The sequence below is a fragment of the Hyperolius riggenbachi genome, chromosome 5 (assembly GCF_040937935.1).
Source record: "Hyperolius riggenbachi isolate aHypRig1 chromosome 5, aHypRig1.pri, whole genome shotgun sequence".
NCBI classification, from domain to species: domain Eukaryota; kingdom Metazoa; phylum Chordata; class Amphibia; order Anura; family Hyperoliidae; genus Hyperolius; species Hyperolius riggenbachi.
This window is the reverse complement of record NC_090650.1, coordinates 287327153-287349274: the sequence shown is the minus strand read 5'-3', so window position 1 is coordinate 287349274 and position 22122 is coordinate 287327153. Positions and strand designations below refer to the sequence as shown.

The window sequence follows — 22122 nt, the reverse complement described above, 5'->3', positions numbered from 1 at the left end:
GCGTTAGGCGGTCGGGAAGTGGTTAAAATAAAAAAAATATAGAAATATTTCATCTTTACATTGATATTTAAAACGTTTAGACCCTTAGGTAAATATTTACATGTTTTTTTTTTTTTATTGTAATGGTTTTTTTTTTTATATTAAACATTTTATTTGGGTATTTTTGGGAGGGTGGGATGTAAACTATAGTTTTATAATGTAATTGTGTGTTGTTTTAAATTTTTTTTACTTTTAGTTGTAGTTTTACTTTTTGGTCACAAGATGGCGGCCATGAGTTTGTTTACATGACGTCACTCTAAGCGTAACACACGCTTAGAGTGACGCAGAGGGGAGGCAACGGCCAGAAAAAGCACAGCTTCCGAGAGAAGCTGTCGCTTTTTCAGCGGGGGAGAGGAATCAGTGATCGGGCACCATAGCCCGATACATTGATTCCGTGGCTACCGAATCCGCGGCTGGGAGTGCGCTTGCACACGCGCGAACGGCCGCGGGACCGCGTGGTAGCGCGCATGGTTCCTGGACGTAGTTTCTACGTCCAGGAACCAAAATAGGTTAAGGATGATGTCACAGCACAACGCAATAAAGGTACCACTGCCAGAAATCCTTCTCCCATGTCCACGCAGGCAAGGACAGGACGCTCCAGCAATTTCATGGTGATGTCGGACATGTGGACATTCTTTAGTCCAACGCCTCGCCTTAGCCCTTCCGGATCCACCCTCCACCAATGCCTGGACCGGCAGGTAGCCGACTACCTGGCCTTAAAGAGAACCCGAGGTGGGGTTCTAAGAATGAAATCTGCAGACAGAGGCTGGGTCTGCTTATATTGCCCAGCCTCCGTTGCTATCTAAATCCCCCCTAAGTTCCCCCTGTGCTCTACTATCCCCCATAAATCACAGCCGCGCTGTCGACACGCAGCGGGCTGTGTTTACCTAGTTAGTGTCACGCTCGCCGCTCCCCCCGCCTCATGCATAGCTCCGATCCCCACCCACGTTCATTCCCTCCAATCAGTGGGGAGGAAAGGGACACGGGCGGGGACCGGAGCTATGCAGGAGGTGGAGGGAGTGGCGAGAGTGACACTAACTAGGTAAACACAGCCCGCTGCGACACACTTCGTATCGACAGCGCGGCTGTGATTTATGGGGAACAGAAGAGCGCAGGGGGAACTTAGGGGGATTCAGATAGCAAAAGAGGCAGGGCAATATAAGCAGATCCAGCCTCTGTCTGCAGATTTCATTCTTAGAACCTCACCTCGGGTTCTCTTTAAAGGGATACTGTAGGGGGGTCGGGGGAAAATGAGCTGAACTTACCCGGGGCTTCTAATGGTTCCCCGCAGACATCCTGTGTTAGCGCAGCCACTCCCCAATGCTCCGGCCCCGCCTCCGGTTCACTTCAGGAACGCTTGCGTTGCCGTGTCCTCGATCCCGCTGATGGCACCAGGAGCATACTGCGCAGACACAGACCATACTGGGCTTCTGCTATAAACTCCTGGTGACATCGGCGGGAGCGAGGACACGGCAGCGCAGGCGCAGTGGTTTTCTGACATTAAAGTCAGAAATTCCAGAAGTGAACTGGAGGCGGGGCCGGAGCATCGGTGAGTGGCTGCGCCAACACAGGATGTCTGCGGGGGACCATTAGAAGCCCCGGGTAAGTTCAGCTCATTTTCCCCCGACCCCCCTACAGTATCCCTTTAAGTGTGGCTGTAGACATTGTGAGCAGCAATGAACCCTTGGACTACTGGGTGCACAGGCTTGACCTGTGGCCAGTGCTGTCCCAATTTGTAATCCAACTTCTGTCTTGCCCTGCCTCAATCATCCTGTCAGAAAGGACCTTCAGCACAGCAGCAGTCATGGTCACTGAGAAGAGAAGTCACCTAAGTCACAAAAGTGTTCAGTACCTCACCTTTATCAAAATGAATGAGGCATGGATCCCGGAGGGATACTGCCTGCCCCAAGACTAAGTCAGTCCCCACACACAACATCTCTGCCTGCAGGCCGCTTTACTGTCTGCCCCAAGACTAAGTCGCTCCCCACACAGCACCTCTGCCCGCAGGCCGCCTTCTCCGCCACCACCAACAGGGTCCAGGACTCCAGGTGGATTCCATAATTTTTAAGGCCGATGCTATCAGCAGCTGCTATAATAATTTTTCTGGTGCGTGTACATGCCTGCCTTACTGTTCTGGCTGCAGCTGCAACAACAAAACAAAAGGCATGTACATGTGCCAATACCCCTTCATGATCATTACCTTGCCGCGGTGAAGGGGCTTGCGTATCACAATGAAGCAATGACTGACAAGATAATAAGGTTGTGGCTTCATTGTGGACAGACCAAATTTGATCAGCTGGACAGTCACTGTTGTTCTATCATTGAGCTACCACAGCCTGGCGACCATATGGGCTTGAAAAACGCCACGGCCTGCACTCTTGCCATGGTGAGCACCAGTCCAGCACAGCCATCACAACACAAACAGCTGTTTGCGGTGTGTTACACAATGAGTTTAGTGTGTCAGTGTGAAGCAGTACTCTAATTACACTCCCTGATTGATGTATACACATGCAAAATGTTTTAAAGCACTTTAGGCCTGCAATTTAGCATTCAATGTGATTTTTGCCCTTAAAATGATGTTTTGCGTCAAAACCAGATTTTTCCCCGGGACTTTTGGCGTCTATCCCATCTATCCCACTCTGCCATGCCCCCCCCCCCCCCCCCACAGGTGTTAGACCCCTTAAAACATCTTTTCCATCACTTTTCTGGCTAGCATAAGTGTTTCTAGTTTTAGTGTTTCTAGTTTTAAATTTGTCTCCCCATTGAAGTCTATTGCGGTTCGCGAAAGTTCGTGCGAACCAAACTTTTGAGGAAGTTCGCGAACCAAAAATCAGAGGTTCAGGCCATCTCTATGCATCATAGAGAGATAAAGCAATATATTTATTAGGGGATTGCACACCCATGATGTGTGTTGCAAGATGGGGATCAGGGCACAATCCCCTTGGCCAATCCCCTTGGGTGACATCGCTGGGCTGGCCTGTGCAGACGCTTGTCAGCTGTGTAGCTGACAACACATTCTGTTGCTATGTGGGGGTTAGAGGGATGATGGAGCAGTGTATGCGTGATGTCACACAGTGGGTGGGGGAGCAGCGGGATCAGAGAAATCATCTGCCACTTGGGTCAGTTGATTCGCGGGGCGGATTGCTTTCATGTCAGAGGTGGGGGGTCGGGGCCTGGTTATAGGCTGAGGTAATCCTTATTGTCCATTTCAGCAACTTTAATCAAGCGTATGTACGAGATTTTAGTCTAACTCCCTTTTTGAACACAGTGAACAGACTGATACCAAGCCTCTTAAAGTGGACCTGAATTCTTGCACAGGACAGAAGGAAAACATAGAGAACTGTTCCCTGTATGTATTTCGAGGGTTTAGCCTGTCTAATTCCCTCTCATCTGTGTCTAATTACAAGTTGTAATTTGATCTCACCCCTGTATCACATGACTGCCAAGCAGTGGTGCTCAGCAGAGCTCGAATATTCGAGTAGCTTGAATATTCGAGCTCTTTTTCAGCTATTCGAGCTCGGTATTCGAGCTCCGAATAGCTGGAGCTATTCGAATGGGCTATCCGAGTACACTCGAATAGCCCATTCACTATTCGAGCTATTCGAGCAAACGGCGCTATTCGAGCTCGGTACCGAGCTCGAATAGCGTCATAGCCCAGATTGATGTCCTTAGAGCCAATCAGAGGGCTCCCAGGCCCTCTGACGGCAGCCAATCACAGAGGGGGACCCTGACCAGCCCCTACCCTATAAATAGCGGCCGCCATGTTCCGTTTCTCCGTGCTTGCCTGAGACTTGTACAGAGAGAGAGTTGCTCCTTTGTGCTTTGGCTTAGCAAGAGCTCTATTGTGGTCATTTACCTAGCGTTTTTGCTCACATACACCTCCTATACACACCTATATTGTTGTTAGTTATTTAGACATTGTATTTTAGTTAGTAGCTTGTGTGTTACATTAGAGACAGGCAGCTGCTGCAAGCTTACAGGTTTAGGCCTCAGGGGGGCCTTGCCTCTGTGGGCAGCTGTCCTCTGTTTATTTCTCTCATCTATACCAGTATTTCTGCTGTCCTTTACTAATAGTATTGTAGTTATACTGTACTAGGAGTAGGACACTCACTGACTGTCACTGTTTATAGGCTACTAGCTAGCTCCTGCGTGTGTGCACTCACTCACTGTCTGTGTGTACACACACTCTATTTCCTTCTGATTACTGATAGATTATTGTTAGTTAGTTGTACTTACTTACTACTTACTCTTACTGTACCCGTAGGGACACTCACTGTCACTGTTCATATAGGCTACTAGCTCCTGCGTGTGCGCACTGCACTCACTGTCTGAGTGTACACACACAACACACACTCTATTTCCTTCTGATCGCTGATTGATTATCGTAATTAGTTAGTTGTACTTACTGTTACTACTTACTCTTACTGTACTAGGAGTCTAGGACACTCAGTCACTGTCCAAAGGCTACTAGCTCCTGCGTGCGTGCACTCACTGTCTGAGTGTACACACACAACACACACTCTATTTCCTTCTGATCGCTGATTGATTATCGTAATTAGTTAGTTCTACTTACTTACTGTTACTACTTACTCTTACTGTACTAGGAGTCTAGGACACTCAGTCACTGTGTTCATAGGCTACTAGCTCCTGCGTGCGTGCACTCACTGTCTGAGTGTACACACACAACACACACTCTATTTCCTTCTGATCGCTGATTGATTATTGTAATTAGTTAGTTCTACTTACTGTTACTAATTACTCTTGCTGTACTAGGAGTCTAGGACACTCAGTCACTGTTCATAGGCTACTAGCTCCTGCGTGCGTGCACTCACTGTCTGAGTGTACACACACAACACACACTCTATTTCCTTCTGATCGCTGATTGATTATCGTAATTAGTTAGTTCTACTTACTGTTACTACTTACTCTTACTGTACTAGGAGTCTAGGACACTCAGTCACTGTGTTCATAGGCTACTAGCTCCTGCGTGCGTGCACTCACTGTCTGAGTGTACACACACCCACACTCCATTTCCTTCTGATCGCTGATTGATTATCGTAATTAGTTAGTTCTACTTACTGTTACTACTTACTCTTACTGTACTAGGAGTCTAGGACACTCAGTCACTGTCCATAGGCTACTAGCTCCTGCGTGCGTGCACTCACTGTCTGAGTGTACACACACCACCCACACTCTATTTCCTTCTGATCGCTGATTGATTATCGTAATTAGTTAGTTCTACTTACTGTTACTACTTACTCTTACTGTACTAGGAGTCTAGGACACTCAGTCACTGTGTTCATAGGCTACTAGCTCCTGCGTGCGTGCACTCACTGTCTGAGTGTACACACACCCACACTCCATTTCCTTCTGATCGCTGATTGATTATTGTAATTAGTTAGTTCTACTTACTGTTACTACTTACTCTTACTGTACTAGGAGTCTAGGACACTCAGTCACTGTCCATAGGCTACTAGCTCCTGCGTGCGTGCACTCACTGTCTGAGTGTACACACACCACCCACACTCTATTTCCTTCTGATCGCTGATTGATTATTGTAATTAGTTAGTTCTACTTACTGTTACTACTTACTCTTACTGTACTAGGAGTCTAGGACACTCAGTCACTGTGTTCATAGGCTACTAGCTCCTGCGTGCGTGCACTCACTGTCTGAGTGTACACACACAACACACACTCTATTTCCTTCTGATCGCTGATTGATTATCGTAATTAGTTAGTTGTACTTACTGTTACTACTTACTCTTACTGTACTAGGAGTCTAGGACACTCAGTCACTGTGTTCATAGGCTACTAGCTCCTGCGTGCGTGCACTCACTGTCTGAGTGTACACACACCCACACTCCATTTCCTTCTGATCGCTGATTGATTATTGAAATTAGTTAGTTCTACTTACTGTTACTACTTACTCTTACTGTACTAGGAGTCTAGGACACTCAGTCACTGTGTTCATAGGCTACTAGCTCCTGCGTGCGTGCACTCACTGTCTGAGTGTACACACACCCACACTCCATTTCCTTCTGATCGCTGATTGATTATCGTAATTAGTTAGTTCTACTTACTGTTACTACTTACTCTTACTGTACTAGGAGTCTAGGACACTCAGTCACTGTCCATAGGCTACTAGCTCCTGCGTGCGTGCACTCACTGTCTGAGTGTACACACACCACCCACACTCTATTTCCTTCTAATCGCTGATTGATTATTGTAATTAGTTAGTTCTACTTACTGTTACTACTTACTCTTACTGTACTAGGAGTCTAGGACACTCAGTCACTGTGTTCATAGGCTACTAGCTCCTGCGTGCGTGCACTCACTGTCTGAGTGTACCCACACTCCATTTCCTTCTGATCGCTGATTGATTATTGTAATTAGTTAGTTCTACTTACTGTTACTACTTACTCTTACTGTACTAGGAGTCTAGGACACTCAGTCACTGTCCATAGGCTACTAGCTCCTGCGTGCGTGCACTCACTGTCTGAGTGTACACACACCACCCACACTCTATTTCCTTCTGATCGCTGATTGATTATTGTAATTAGTTAGTTCTACTTACTGTTACTACTTACTCTTACTGTACTAGGAGTCTAGGACACTCAGTCACTGTGTTCATAGGCTACTAGCTCCTGCGTGCGTGCACTCACTGTCTGAGTGTACACACACCCACACTCCATTTCCTTCTGATCGCTGATTGATTATTGTAATTAGTTAGTTCTACTTACTGTTACTACTTACTCTTACTGTACTAGGAGTCTAGGACACTCAGTCACTGTCCATAGGCTACTAGCTCCTGCGTGCGTGCACTCACTGTCTGAGTGTACACACACCACCCACACTCTATTTCCTTCTGATCGCTGATTGATTATTGTAATTAGTTAGTTCTACTTACTGTTACTACTTACTCTTACTGTACTAGGAGTCTAGGACACTCAGTCACTGTGTTCATAGGCTACTAGCTCCTGCGTGCGTGCACTCACTGTCTGAGTGTACACACACTAAATTTACTTGTGATTACTACTGATTATTGTAACTGCTAGTTGTACTTCCTGACTGTTACTACTTACTTACTGTACTAGGGGACACTCACTCAGTCACCTCACCAACCAACCCACTCCATTAAAGTACCCCACTTTTCACCCGCCCTTTTAAAAAACTTTTGTCTATACGCCCAAAACATTGAAGATGTCTGGAAATGGCAGCCAGCGCGGTTTGGGCAAGGGCAAGGGCAGCAAGGGAATCAGGAGGAGAGGGAGCAGCATTGTGGCAAGCCGCGGCCGCGGGCGCGCCACCATGCACAGTTCCGCAGCAGCAGCGTCAGTGGCTAACATTCCTCCCATAGCCACTGGCCGTGGACGCCTTGGGCGCCGCCCAGCAGGAGCATCTGCAACTCACGCTGCAGAGACACAGCAGCAGCAGCGTGTAGCACCTGCTCCCATTTTCCTCCAGCCGGGTCGGAAACGTCCCATTGAGGAAAAGGATGCAGACACTGTGGTGCAACTCATGACGGAGGATGAGCAGCCCGCCATCAGCTCTGCATCCGAGGCCTCCACCCTCACCACCACCACCACCACCACCCCTGTTCGCAGCAGCCGCCCAGCAGGGCCTGGGGAGGAGGCCAGTTCACCATCAGTCGCCGACCTGTCACTCAGCAGTCTTTTTACCCCAGGCACCATCAGGGTATTGTCTGCTGTTGTTGGCGATTTTGAGGAGGAGATGCTGATGGGCACTTTGGGGGAGGAGGGATTGGACAGCAAGACTGTGGCGACAGTCAAGCGTCCCATCCATGCATCAGGAGAGGAGTTTGGGGGGTCATCATCCCAGCAGGACATGTTTCAGGAGGGGCATGATGATGATGACCCGGTGACAGACAGAGACTGGGTGCCACCACCTCCAGGGGATGTCGTCCTCAGCAGCTCTGAGGAGGAGGAGGAGGATGCGCTTGTGGGCCTTGCAAGGAGGCGCATCATTGCAAGCATTGGCAGCGTCCCACAGCCTGCTGGTGTCTCAGGCTCAGCAGCAGCATCAGCCAGTACCACCACCAGCCGCACCCAAGCCCCCCCCCCCAACCACCACAGGGAGACAGGCAGCAGCGCTTCCATGCCGTAGGGGGATGTTTCTGTCACCAATCTGGCGGTTTTTCACCATGCCCACTGTGTACAGCAAGTACGCCACTTGCAACCACTGTCAGCGGAAGTTGAGCAGAGGTGCAGACCCCTTAAAGTTCAGCACCAGCTCGCTCATCAACCACCTTGCGGCTAAACATTTCCACCAGCATGAGGAGTTCCAGAGGCTGAAGGCATCTGGTGCTGGCAGTGGCACCACACCCATCACTGCACAGCCTTCAGCAGCAGCAGCAGCAACAGCAGCCACCCGCCCTCCTGCTCCTCCAGCAGCACCAGCAGGAGTGCGGAAACGCACTGCTCCTCCCCCCTCTGCAACTCCTGCCACCGACACTGAGGCCTGTTCTGGCAGCCAGTCCTCAGTGGCCTCCTCCGCTGTGTCTGCTGATTCCCGTGCCAGCAAAAGGCCACGCCAGAGCCTTTTGAGCGAGTCCTTCCAGGGGGTGGTTAGGGCTCTGCCTCCCAGCAGCCGTCGCGTGCGGCAGCTGAACGGCTTGCTGGCACGGGCCATGTGCTCCCAACTCCTGCCGTACACGCTCGTGCAGGAGGGGAGCGACATTCGTGCGCTGCTTGCTTGCGCAGCCCCAGACTGGCAGCTCCCCAGCAGACACTTTTTCTCCCGCAAGGCCATTCCTGCACTGCACCGCTTTGTGATGGCCAATGTGGAGCGAGGGCTGGAGCACGCGGTTGGTGAAAGGGTCCACGTCACCATGGACTCCTGGAGCAGCCGCTTCGGGACAGGCCGCTACCTGTCCTTCACTGTCCACTGGGTCAGCTTGGTGGAAGGGGGTGAGGATGGGAGAGCAGCAGCGGGCACAGCAGCAGCAGCAACACAGTGGGTGGTGCCACCCCGCAGGGTCAGGGGAACTGCAGCAGGTTCCTCCGATCCTCTGCCATCCTCCGGCACACCTGGCCAAACCCCCCGCCTCAGCAGCAGCGTGAAGGCCCGCCACTGCCAAGCGCTGCTGCACTTGGTCAGCCTTGGGAAGACCAAGCTGACGGCAACCCATGTGTTGGCCAAACTCCAGGAGCAGGAGAGGATTTGGCTGACCCCCAGAGGCCTCAGAGTCGGAGAGGTGGTGGCCGACAATGGGGCCAATCTGGTTGCCGCAATAGACAGGGGAAACCTGACCCACATCCCCTGTCTTGCCCACGTGCTGAACCTGGTGGTGCAGAAGTTCTTGCGCACCTACCAGGGGATGGGCGAACTGCTGGAAACGGCAAGGAACGTTGTGCGTCACTTCCGGCGCTCTGCTGCAGCCTGTGCGAGCCTGGAAGACGTGCAAAAGGAGCTGGATCTGCCACGCCATCGGCTGATCCTTGACGTTCCGACTCGCTGGAACTCCACCCTGGCGATGTTGGAGCGTCTGGTTGAACAGAAGCGCGCTGTCAAACAGTACCTTGCCCTGGCCACTGTTTCCGCCGCTCAGAGAAGGGACAAGACCAGCAACATCCCGTCCATCGTCCCCGATGATGACTGGAGGCACATGCAGCAGGTGTGCTTTGTGCTGGCTCCCTTCCTGCAGGCCACAAACATGGTGAGCAGGGACCATGCTATGGTCTGCGAGTGGGTGCCCCTGGTTTCTCTGCTGAACAGGGCCCTCGATGCTTTGCTGGAACAGGGAGCGGCAGCCTTGGACCAGCAGGAGCGGCAACCAGCTGCGCAGTCCACCTCTGAGGGGGAGGAGGAGGAGGACTTGGTGGAGGTCCCTGACCTGACTGCTGATGAGGGGGATCAGCACAGCGCAGCTGAGTTGGTGCGGGGGTGGAGAGAGGATGAGGCGGCAGAGGAGGAGGATGAGGACAGCACTGACGTCGATGTGCCAGCAGACGTGGCCCGCCTCTTCCCAATGGCAGCGCACATGCTGACGTGCCTGCGCAGGGACCCCAGGGTGATCCAGATGAAGCAGAGGGAGGACATCTGGATCAGCATGATGTTGGACCCACGCCTCAAGGGGAAGTTGAGCCAGTTCCTGCCGCCTGCAGGAGGAGACCCAGCGCAACAAATAAGGAGCTTGCAGCAGGCCCTTGTTGAGCGCTTGGAGGAAGCCTTCCCCCAGCCTTCCACCCCCACTGTCCAGCAGCCAGCACAGAGGCAGCAGCAGGTGCCTGCATCCAGCAGCAGCAAGCGCCCCACAGACCTGCTGTCTCTCAGCCACGAGCTCTACAGGACTGTAGAGGCTCCGGCAGCAGTGACTAGAGAGGAGATGCATGCAGCAGCATCCTCCTCCGGTCACAGCCAGCGCCTGACCCGCATGGTGGCTGACTACATGGGGTCGTACAGCGGGCTTGACAGCGATGCCCCTGTTGATCCCATGGAGTATTGGGTCAAGCGCATGGAGATCTGGAGTGAGCTGGCGCAGTACGCCCTGGAAGTGCTGTCCTGCCCCCCTTCCAGCGTGCTGTCCGAGCGCTGCTTCAGTGCAGCTGGTGGCGTGGTCACCGAGAAACGCTCACGTCTGTCTCACAAGTCTGTGGACAGACTGACGTTTCTCAAGATGAACCAGGCGTGGGTGGAAGGCGAGTTCCTGGCCCCTGTTGTCGGCGAGAGGGGGACATGAACTGGCTGCCGGAACCATCGTTAATGTGCCTTACCACCCTTTACCACCTCCTGGCTCCTGCTCACTAAGCCAGCCTGGTTCACTTTGACTATTACGTCGCCTGCAGCCACACATTTTACACCTACAGTGGGCTGCTGTGTACTGCCCTTCTGCTGTCTGTCTGTGTTTCCCACTGCCAGGGTACACAGAATTACCTTCTTCTGCTGCCACTCTGCCACCAGCTATTACGTCAAACAATAGCTATATTGGTTGCAAAACCAAAACCAAACAAACCATTAAAAAAAAAAAAGGTTTAATTTTTCTGAGGTGCCCGGGTTGAAAACTGTGTTGTTCCAGTTGTGTATTGGACACAATGTGGGCTGCACGACCGCTGTCTGGGACCTCCTGTTGTGTTTATTTACAGCCCTGGTATCACCGCTAGGTACCAGGGCTATTATGTCACACTGCCTACCTGCTGCCACACTCACACTGCTCCTCCATACCTCCTCCTGCTGCTGCTGCTGCTGTCTGTCTGTGTTTCCCACTGCCAGGGTACACAGATGATTTACCTTCTGCTGCCACTCTGCCACCAGCTATTACGTCAAACAATAGCTGCTCGCCTACTCCTCCATTCCTCCTCCTGCTGCTGCTGTCTGTCTGTGTTTCCCACTGCCAGGGTACACAGATGATTTACCTTCTGCTGCCACTCTGCCACCAGCTATTACGTCAAACAATAGCTGCTCGCCTACTCCTCCATTCCTCCTCCTGCTGCTGCTGTCTGTCTGTGTTTCCCACTGCCAGGGTACACAGAATTACCTTCTTCTGCTGCCACTCTGCCACCAGCTATTACGTCAAACAATAGCTATATTGGTTGTAAAACCAAAAACCAAAAAACCATAAAAAAAAAAAAGGTTTAATTTTTCTGAGGTGCCCGGGTTGAAAACTGTGTTGTCCCAGTTGTGTATTGGACACAATGTGGGCTGCACGACCGCTGTCTGGGACCTCCTGTTGTGTTTATTTACAGCCCTGGTATCACCGCTAGGTACCAGGGCTATTATGTCACGCTGCCTACCTGCTGCCACACTCACACTGCTCCTCCATACCTCCTTCTGCTGCTGCTGCTGCTGTCTGTCTGTGTTTCCCACTGCCAGGGTACACAGATGATTTACCTTCTGCTGCCACTCTGCCACCAGCTATTACGTCAAACAATAGCTGCTCGCCTACTCCTCCATTCCTCCTCCTGCTGCTGCTGTCTGTCTGTGTTTCCCACTGCCAGGGTACACAGATGATTTACCTTCTGCTGCCACTCTGCCACCAGCTATTACGTCAAACAATAGCTGCTCGCCTACTCCTCCATTCCTCCTCCTGCTGCTGCTGTCTGTCTGTGTTTCCCACTGCCAGGGTACACAGAATTACCTTCTTCTGCTGCCACTCTGCCACCAGCTATTACGTCAAACAATAGCTATATTGGTTGTAAAACCAAAAACCAAAAAACCATAAAAAAAAAAAAGGTTTAATTTTTCTGAGGTGCCCGGGTTGAAAACTGTGTTGTCCCAGTTGTGTATTGGACACAATGTGGGCTGCACGACCGCTGTCTGGGACCTCCTGTTGTGTTTATTTACAGCCCTGGTATCACCGCTAGGTACCAGGGCTATTATGTCACGCTGCCTACCTGCTGCCACACTCACACTGCTCCTCCATACCTCCTCCTGCTGCTGCTGCTGCTGTCTGTCTGTGTTTCCCACTGCCAGGGTACACAGATGATTTACCTTCTGCTGCCACTCTGCCACCAGCTATTACGTCAAACAATAGCTGCTCACATTACTCCTCCATTCCTCCTGCTGCTGTTGCTGTCTGTCTGTGTTTCCCACTGCCAGGGTACACAGATGATTTACCTTCTGCTGCCACTCTGCCACCAGCTATTACGTCAAACAATAGCTATATTGGTTGCAAAACCAAAACCAAACAAACCATTAAAAAAAAAAAAAAAGGTTTAATTTTTCTGAGGTGCCCGGGTTGAAAACTGTGTTGTCCCAGTTGTGTATTGGACACAATGTGGGCTGCACGACCGCTGTCTGGGACCTCCTGTTGTGTTTATTTACAGCCCTGGTATCACCGCTAGGTACCAGGGCTATTATGTCACGCTGCCTACCTGCTGCCACACTCACACTACTCCTCCATACCTCCTCCTGCTGCTGCTGCTGCTGTCTGTCTGTGTTTCCCACTGCCAGGGTACACTACACAGATGATTTACCTTCTGCTGCCACTCTGCCACCAGCTATTACGTCAAACAATAGCTGCTCACATTACTCCTCCATTCCTCCTGCTGCTGTTGCTGTCTGTCTGTGTTTCCCACTGCCAGGGTACACAGAATTACCTTCTGCTGCCACTCTGCCACCAGCTATTACGTCAAACAATAGCTATATTGGTTGCAAAACCAAAACCAAACAAACCATTAAAAAAAAAAAAAAAGGTTTAATTTTTCTGAGGTGCCCGGGTTGAAAACTGTGTTGTCCCAGTTGTGTATTGGACACAATGTGGGCTGCACGACCGCTGTCTGGGACCTCCTGTTGTGTTTATTTACAGCCCTGGTATCACCGCTAGGTACCAGGGCTATTATGTCACGCTGCCTACCTGCTGCCACACTCACACTACTCCTCCATACCTCCTCCTGCTGCTGCTGCTGCTGCTGCTGTCTGTCTGTGTTTCCCACTGCCAGGGTACACTACACAGATGATTTACCTTCTGCTGCCACTCTGCCACCAGCTATTACGTCAAACAATAGCTGCTCACATTACTCCTCCATTCCTCCTGCTGCTGTTGCTGTCTGTCTGTGTTTCCCACTGCCAGGGTACACAGAATTACCTTCTGCTGCCACTCTGCCACCAGCTATTACGTCAAACAATAGCTATATTGGTTGCAAAACCAAAACCAAACAAACCATTAAAAAAAAAAAAAAAGGTTTAATTTTTCTGAGGTGCCCGGGTTGAAAACTGTGTTGTCCCAGTTGTGTATTGGACACAATGTGGGCTGCACGACCGCTGTCTGGGACCTCCTGTTGTGTTTATTTACAGCCCTGGTATCACCGCTAGGTACCAGGGCTATTATGTCACGGCGAGCTGCCTGCCTCATTGACTGCCTGCTGCCACACACTCATCCTCCTCCTCCTGCTGCTGAATTTACCTCCTGCTGTCTTTGTGTTTCCACTGACAGGGAGCACATACAATGGCGCTTCCAACATGCGTGCGCCCACCAGCTATTTGTTACGCTCAAAAATAGCTGCATTTCTTTAAAAAAAAAAATTGAAAAGAGAAATACGTGAAGAAGAAGAAGACGATATTGAAAAAGAAGGAGAAGATGAAGATGAAGAAGAAGATGAAGAAGAAGATGAAGAAGATGATGAAGAAGAAGATGAAAAAGAAGAAGAAGATGAAGAAGATGAAGAAGATGAAGAAGAAGAAGATGAAGAAGAAGAAGATGAAGAAGAAGAAGAAGAAGATGAAGAAGATGATGAAGAAGAAGAAGAAGAAGATGATGAAGAAGAAGAAGAAGATGAAGAAGAAGAAGAAGAAGATGAAGAAGAAGAAGAAGATGAAGAAGAAGAAGATGAAGAAGATGAAGATGATGAAGAAGAAGAAGATGAAGAAGATGAAGATGAAGAAGAAGATGATGAAGAAGAAGAAGAAGATGATGAAGAAGAAGAAGAGGAAGATGATGAAGAAGAAGAAGAAGATGATGAAGAAGAAGAAGAAGAAGACAATATAGAAGAAGAAGAAGAAGATATAGAAGAAGAAGATCTAGAAGAAGAAGAAGAAAGATAAAGAAGAAGAAGAACAAGTATATACAGTAACACTACTGAACAAAATTAAGGACACAACTTCTCTTTCCACATTTTTTTTTAAAGGAACATCCCCACATAATCACTTGCTGTTGTTACTTGGAAAAAAAGATGTTTCTTGCATCATTCACCCTCAAAACAAGTGTTGGAAGCTATTTAAGGCCAATTCGAATAGTCAGCTCGAATAGTGAGCTCGAATACCGACTCGAATAGTGAGCTCGAAGTCCGAGGTCGAATCGAATAGTAAAAATTATTCGACTCGAATATTCGACTGACCTCGAATAATTTACTATTCGAATTCGACCAAACTCGAATTTTAAAAAGGGGTATTTGAGCACCACTACTGCCAAGGCAGATAAAGCAAATAAGCCCATTTGGAAGCACAGGATGTTAACAATATGTCTGCTTCTATGAAGGCAGGAAGTAGAAACACTGCAGATTTATTGCAGGATTTGTATCAGCTGTAACAAGAAATGTTTTTCTTTAAACGTTATTATGCTGTTGTGTATATTTTAGAGCAGAGATAAAGTTCTGATTGGTTTTGAGAATTCGATAGCCAGTGCCTCGTCTCCCAGAATGCTCTGGGAGTAGAATTCAACACAGCTAAACAGCCTAGGCTAAGCATCACAAGGTGGGTGGTAATACAAAGTAATACAGCACTATATAGATACAGGAAGTGTTTATGATGCTAAAACCAGGAAAATGGTCTTATAAGCGGGTATCCTAAATAACTTACTGTACTGTATTCTACTATATGTCACTACAGTACCTCTTTAATGTTGCTGGATGACCCAGCCATTTTACAATTGCTAAGAAGAACAGTTGTAGCATGAATTTAAATAATCACAAAAGGCATATAAACTAGATGACATACCTTGCAAATTTCATTCTCATAGATGCAAAGAAATGCAGTTTGTTTTATTTCCTTCAGCTTTTGTATTGAGAAATCACATTGAAACGAAAGAGTCATTTTGATGGACATCTGAAGTGAGAGGGATATGGCAGCTGCCATATTTATTTCCTTTGTACTGTATACCATTGAAAACAGTAGGTACAGAAAAGTGTACAGTCAAAAAGTATGCTTTCCTGTACCTGGCAAGTTAATGTGTTCATTTAGAGGTAATGCTCTGCAGCAGTGCGCTACCATAACGCTACACATTACAATGCAACACTAAAGTCACACTGTGAACGTCGCATAGAGTTTTAATTGCAGTGTGGAAAACTGTGTTATAAGACTTTATAATGCAGCACTGCAACGTCCCACTGTGAACCTAGCCCAGTGATCTGCAAACTTGGCTCTCCAGCTGTTAAAGAGAACCAGAGATGAAGCACCCTCATGTATTTTATTACATTTATCAGTGGGAACATGACAGTAAACCCTCTTCTCTGCTTAATCTGTCTGTTATCAGCTGTGATAAGATTTCACGACTGAGCATTTAGTCTAGGTTTGAGCTGGAATCATTATAGCTGAGTCAGTCTTCTGTGGAGTCTTTTCAAGCCCAAGCCTGCCCCCTCCTGGCTCAGCTTTCCTGCTTTGCATACTCAGAGCTGATGACATGTGAGGGGCTGCTTCTGCAGAAAGAAGCACGGGAACAGACAAGTGTGGCTGTGTGATCTGTGTGCACTTAGCAGCCAGTTATCATTATTATCTACTGTATGCAGTTTCATTTATATGAGAAAAAAATCTATTGACCCTTCGCACTCTCACATGCAAATGTTCAAACAAATGCATTCACAGATTCACTCATCCAGGCACAACTGTTATCCCTACAGCTAAGTTAAAAGCCGGGGTTTTAGTTCACAGAAGAATGCATTCTTATGCTTAGTCACCTATACTGCGCAGAAGTACCCAGGTAAACATAGGTGTCCTAACTCTGGCCCTGTAACATGCATAGTGCAGACATGCAAACACATTCATTGCATCAAACCTATCAATGGATTAGGAGCACACATCCTGACGTCCTCTCCTGGGACAGATAGTGCATCTTACCAATCGCACAAGGGAGCTAACTTAATGTATCCATGTGCACCATGCACATACACCAGCATAAGCTGTGTGCATGCTGACCAACACATACAGGGGAAGGAGGGAGTGTTACAGGGCCAGAGTGTTACAGGGCCAGAGTTAGGACACCTATGTTTACCTGGGTACTTCTACGCAGTATAGGTGACTAAGCATAAGAATGCATTCTTCTGTGGACTAACACCCCGGCTTTTAACTTAGCTGTAGGGATAACAGTTGTGCCTGGATGAGTGAATCTGTGAATGCATTTGTTTGAACATTTGCATTTGAGAGTGTGAAGGGTCAATAGATTTTTGCTGTTTTCTAGCCACACCCCCTTCAGCACCCCCCTTTCCTTAATCATTTATTTAATGTCCTAACTAGAGGCGATGTGCCTGGATATATGTATTTTTTTCTTGTTACTGACCCCTGTGGCTAGGGTCTAATTCAGTGCACTCCCTCCTTCCCCTGTATGTGTTTGTCAGCATGCACACAGCTTATGCTGGTGTATGTGCATGGTGCACATGGATACATTACGTTAGCTCCCTTGTGCGATTGCTAAGATGCACTATCTGTCCCAGGAGAGGACGTCAGGATGTGTGCTCCTAATCCATTGATAGGTTTGATGCAATGAATGTGTTTGCATGTCTGCACTATGCATGTTACAGGGCCAGAGTTAGGACACCTATGTTTACCTGGGTACTTCTGCGCAGTATAGGTGACTAAGCATAAGAATGCATTTTTCTGTGAACTAAAACCCCGGCTTTTAACTTAGCTGTAGGGATAACAGTTGTGCCTGGATGAGTGAATCTGTGAATGCATTTGTTTGAACATTTGCATGTGAGAGTGCGAAGGGTCAATAGATTTTTGCTGTTTTCTAGCCACACCCCCTTCAGCACCCCCCTTTGCTTAAAGAGAACCCGAGGTGTGTTTAAAGAATGTTATCTGCATACAGAGGCTTGATCTGCCTATACAGCCCAGCCTCTGTTGCTATCCCAAACCCCACTAAGGTCCCCCTGCACTCTGCAATCCCTCATAAATCACAGTCGTGCTGTGAAGCTGTGTTTACATCTGTAGTGTCAGTCTCAGCTGCTCCCCCGCCTCCTGCATAGCTCCGGTCCCTGCCCTTGTCCCTTCCCTCCAATCAGCAGGGAGGGAAGGGATGCAGGCGGGGACCGGAGTTCTGCAGGAGGTGGGGAGAGCAGCAGACTGACACTATAGAGATAAACACAGCCATCTCTGACAAGCTGTTTGTCAGCAGCGTGGCTGTGATTTATGAGGGATTGCAGAGTGCAGGGGGACCTTAGGGGGGTTTGGGATAGCAACAGAGGCTGGGCTGTATAGGCAGATCCAGCCTCTGTATGCAGATAATATTCTTCAAACCCACCTCGGGTTCTCTTTAATAATTTATTTAATGTCCTAACTAGAGGCGATGTGCCTGGATATATGTATTTTTTTCATTTATATGAGAGACACTTCCCACAGGCAGCCACACAGCATACCAGAATAATAAAGTTGAAGGCACACAGATGAAAGGCGGCAGCAGCAACCCTGCTTGTCTACAGTCTCATAGAGTCTATACAACACATCCAGAACAGCCCATAACCTGGAAGCAGAAGGGATATGAGCCGGCGGCCATATTGGATTTTTTCTTGAGCAATAATGGATAAAAAACACTCAAAAAGGCACACCAGAGTGGTGAAATTATCAGGTAGGGCATTTATTCTTTACAAGCTATCGACTGATATGTTTATTTTGTGTGAATCGTTCATCTCTGGTTCCCTTTAAGGAAGTACAAGTCACACAATGCATTGCACGATTCTGACAGCAACAGTCATGTAGTTCCTTAACAGCAGGAGAGCCAAGTTTGCAGATCACTGACCTAGCCTAAAGCAATACCAGTAGTCAGACTATCCTGCTGATCCTCTGCCTCTAATGCTTTTAGCCATAGACCCTGAACAAACAAATCGGCATATCAGGTGTTTCTGACAATGGCCTCAATTCATGGAGCATTATCAAACGTTTATCAAACACTTTATCAAACGTTTGATAATTTACCTCATGGGTAAAATCTCACTAAGGTGTTATATTTTTGTTGAACGTTTTATCGGTAAAACATTCGATAAATATATAACACATTAGTGAATTTAAAATGAGATTTTACCCATGAGGTAAATTATCAAACGTTTGAAAAAGTGTTTGATAAACGTTTGATAATGCTCCGTGAATTGAGGCCAATGTTGTCAGAACTGACAAGATCAGCTTCATGCTTGTTTTCGGTGTTATTTAGACAGTACTGCCGTCAAATAGATCGGTAGGGCTGCCAGGCAACTGGCATTGTTTAAAAGGAAATAATTATGTCTCCATATTCCTCTCACTTCAGTTATCCTTTAAATACATAAAGCTGAAGAAGGATTTGTGAAATATACTGTAGTACATCATTTCAAATGAAAATTTAGATTTCTTTGAACCTTTCCATACCCATTGGTTTTCTCTGGATTCTTTTTATCAAGCCTCAATATACGCTGTGGTTGCTGAAATAAATAACCATATGCAATTAATAAAAAGTTACATTAATCTAGCTAGTAATACGTTTCACATTTCTATTTAAGCTTTATTAATCTTACACGCCTCACTTTTTCTCTCTCAAATTAAACTTTACCCAGAGGAGTCTCTTAATTAATATGTAGTTTTGATGCCACTCATGATTAAATGTATTAATTGTTTACTGTATTAAATGTAACAGTACTATATGCACTCAGCATTCCACTAAGCTTTACAATATTGAAAGAATCTATATTCTAAGGATTTGAAAACATGTCAGCCCACCTAAATTACATATTGATTAGGTTTAATTGCATTCCACCCATCAGTATTAGGTTTGAAAATTCATAAAAGAGAAATAATGTACTCTTTGTGGATGATTACTTCTGGGGCATTTAAATGAATTCCATCACTTAACCCTGAGCTTAGACAGATTATTGAGTCTTTTAATATAGCCAGTCAAAGTCCTATGCAGGAGAAAAAGAGTTTATAGCTTTCTGAAACAAATACGAAAAACAACAATATAAATTCATATAGATTTTCTTTTAGAAGAAAAAGCAAAGTTTGCATTAAAATGCACATCAATTTTCAGCTATTGCTACAACATTAATAAAGCTGTGAGTATTAATCTTCTACGTAGGTTCTTATTATCTCTAATTTTATTTTTGCATGTTGACGTATGTAATTAGGCAAATGCTTGGTAAAAAAAAATTATAACATTCAGTCTAAACTTAAACAAAACAGTTGCTGCCCACCTGGTCAGCAGATCCTCCTTCAGCGTCCCATACCCTGTGCCATCATTCCATGCACCACCATCCCCACCACCTGGCAGCCTGACCCATGTATGAGGTGTTTTCTCTATGCAGTTATTTGGTACAGTTTGGGTTATCGGTGTACATGGCAGTTTGCCGCCCGGTCACTTTGGTGCAGGATGAGCGGACTGATGGCACAGCTGCCGGTGAAATTTTAACATGGAGAGAGAAGTAATTTGGGGTCTGGCAGCCCCAAATTACAGTTGTGCGGGGACACATGCTATAGCGGTGCCGAATTCAGGCGCTATGTGGTGCGCAGTGTGCCAAAAAGCCCTGTTTTGGGTCATTGGCCTGCTGTTATCTGTGAAAATAAAGAGCATAAGTAGGGAGGCTGCCAGGAGGATAAGTCAGTCAGCTGCACAGTTAGTTCACTACTTAAAGCGGTAGGATCAGCCATACTATGCCAGGGAAAAAAAACATGTATAAGTAGATAAATACTTGATCTACTTACATAACACATGTATTATACTGTCCACGTTTTGATTTCAGTGAATGTTATATAGTAAATTACGAGAATTTTGTTCCTGGTGGGTGCCATGTCTTTTGCCCACAGTTAAGGCTAACTCGTGATGTCATTTCTGCCCTTTACTTTTTTCTTGTCTCCTCCAATTGCTGAGTCACCTCAGCCTTGCTTGTAAACACAAGTGAGTAGGGGATTAGGTTTCAGATAAGAAGCTGGCAGGGAAATAAAGGGAAGAGGAGGAATAGATTATAGATAAAAAGAACCCCCAGCATGCAATTATTTGGCATGACTACTAAAGGGCCAGTGTTCCTCAAGTATGTGATAACTCCAAATCATAGCAGCAGAAAAAGTTTTAAACGTTTTGAATGCAGGATTAGCATCTTTATCACTTAACCTTCCTGGCGGTAACACCGATCGCCGCTGCCCCCCCCAGACCCCGTGCGCTGCCTGGCCAATCAGTGCCAGGCAGCGCTGAGGGGTGGATCGGGACTCCCAATGACGTCACGACGTCGCTGACGTCGGTGACGTCATCCAGCCTCGTCGTCATGGTGACGGGGGAAGCCCTCCAGGAAATCCCGTTCTTTGAACGGGATTTCCTGATCGGAGATCGCCCTGGGCTCGCTACATGATTAAAAAAGAAAAAAAAAACAACTGCTGCGCTGCCTCCTGGCGGAATTTATTAGACCGCCAGGAGGGTTAATACACTCAGACCAGTTGCTGTTGAAATTTGATTTTTATGGTGATGATACCGCTTTAAGGACCTTAGTGATTAAAATCTACACCATGTTTTGATGGCTACCTGGCTGCTAGGGCGTAGTTTTCAATCCACCAATGCTGCGCAAGGAGTCTCACAAGGAAGACCCACTGTTCATAGTACTCTGGCTTCTCAAAGGTTTATTCTGTGCACAGAGGCACCACTGCATACAGGAAGATCACAAAGTATGACACGTCTAGAGCCCCGAACAGCCATAGATCTCATCTCCTAGACTCCAGCATGACATAAAGGTTATGTTCACAATGGTGCATTACAGTGTGGCATAACAGACTCTCTGTAACACAGCTTGTCGCACTGCAATGCACAACCTATGCAATCTGTGGCCGACTGTGACCGTTATATGCACCTTGGAAGCAGGTAATATTCGCTATTTGCTTCCAGTGCAGCGGGTCTCCTCCGTGCATCACAGCACACTCTCTCTGCTGCCATTCACCAGCTCCCTATCACATGACTGATGCCAGCCAGTAGGAGAAGGAATTATTTCACCTTGGTAGCCACCTCTGGATATCGGGAAGAAGTATTTGGGAAAAGTAGAGGGGTCTGGAGTGCTGCTGCCAATGGCAGCAACAAAGGTCAGTTAACTCCCTCTGGTGTTGCCCATGTTTCCCAATGCTCAGTTCAGCTTTCACCTCATACGAAACTGAATTTTGCTTTCACTTGCTCTTCTACTGATCATGCCAATGCCATGCATAACAATTTGGCAAAACTCTGCAATTTCTTTCTCTTTGCACAATGGTCAAAGCTTATTGTATTTGCTTTTCTAGTTTGAAGGAGTGAACACTATACAGTGCATCTCTGGCATACGCCACCAGTTAAGGAAATTATTAACCTGATTTTATGTCAGCATGACTTGTCTAAAAGCATAATCCACTTACAAAAATTGGACTCAAAATTCCAAAATGTTCTATTGCTCCCAGGCTGGATGTATACTATGCCAGCTTTCTTATGTCCTCCATTCATGTGTAGTCACC

At 47.4% G+C, this 22122-nt stretch overlaps 1 long non-coding RNA gene across 1 annotated transcript in view; it reads right to left on the bottom strand.

The window, feature by feature from the left end:
* Nucleotides 1–22122, bottom strand: part of LOC137517674 (uncharacterized) — a 52219-nt gene extending 30097 nt beyond the window's left edge. The window contains exons 1-2 of the long non-coding RNA XR_011020622.1: nucleotides 22027–22122; nucleotides 19039–19091 (exon numbers count right to left, since the gene is read on the bottom strand). This is a non-coding gene — a long non-coding RNA (uncharacterized lncRNA). The remainder of the gene's footprint in view (nucleotides 1–19038; nucleotides 19092–22026) is intronic.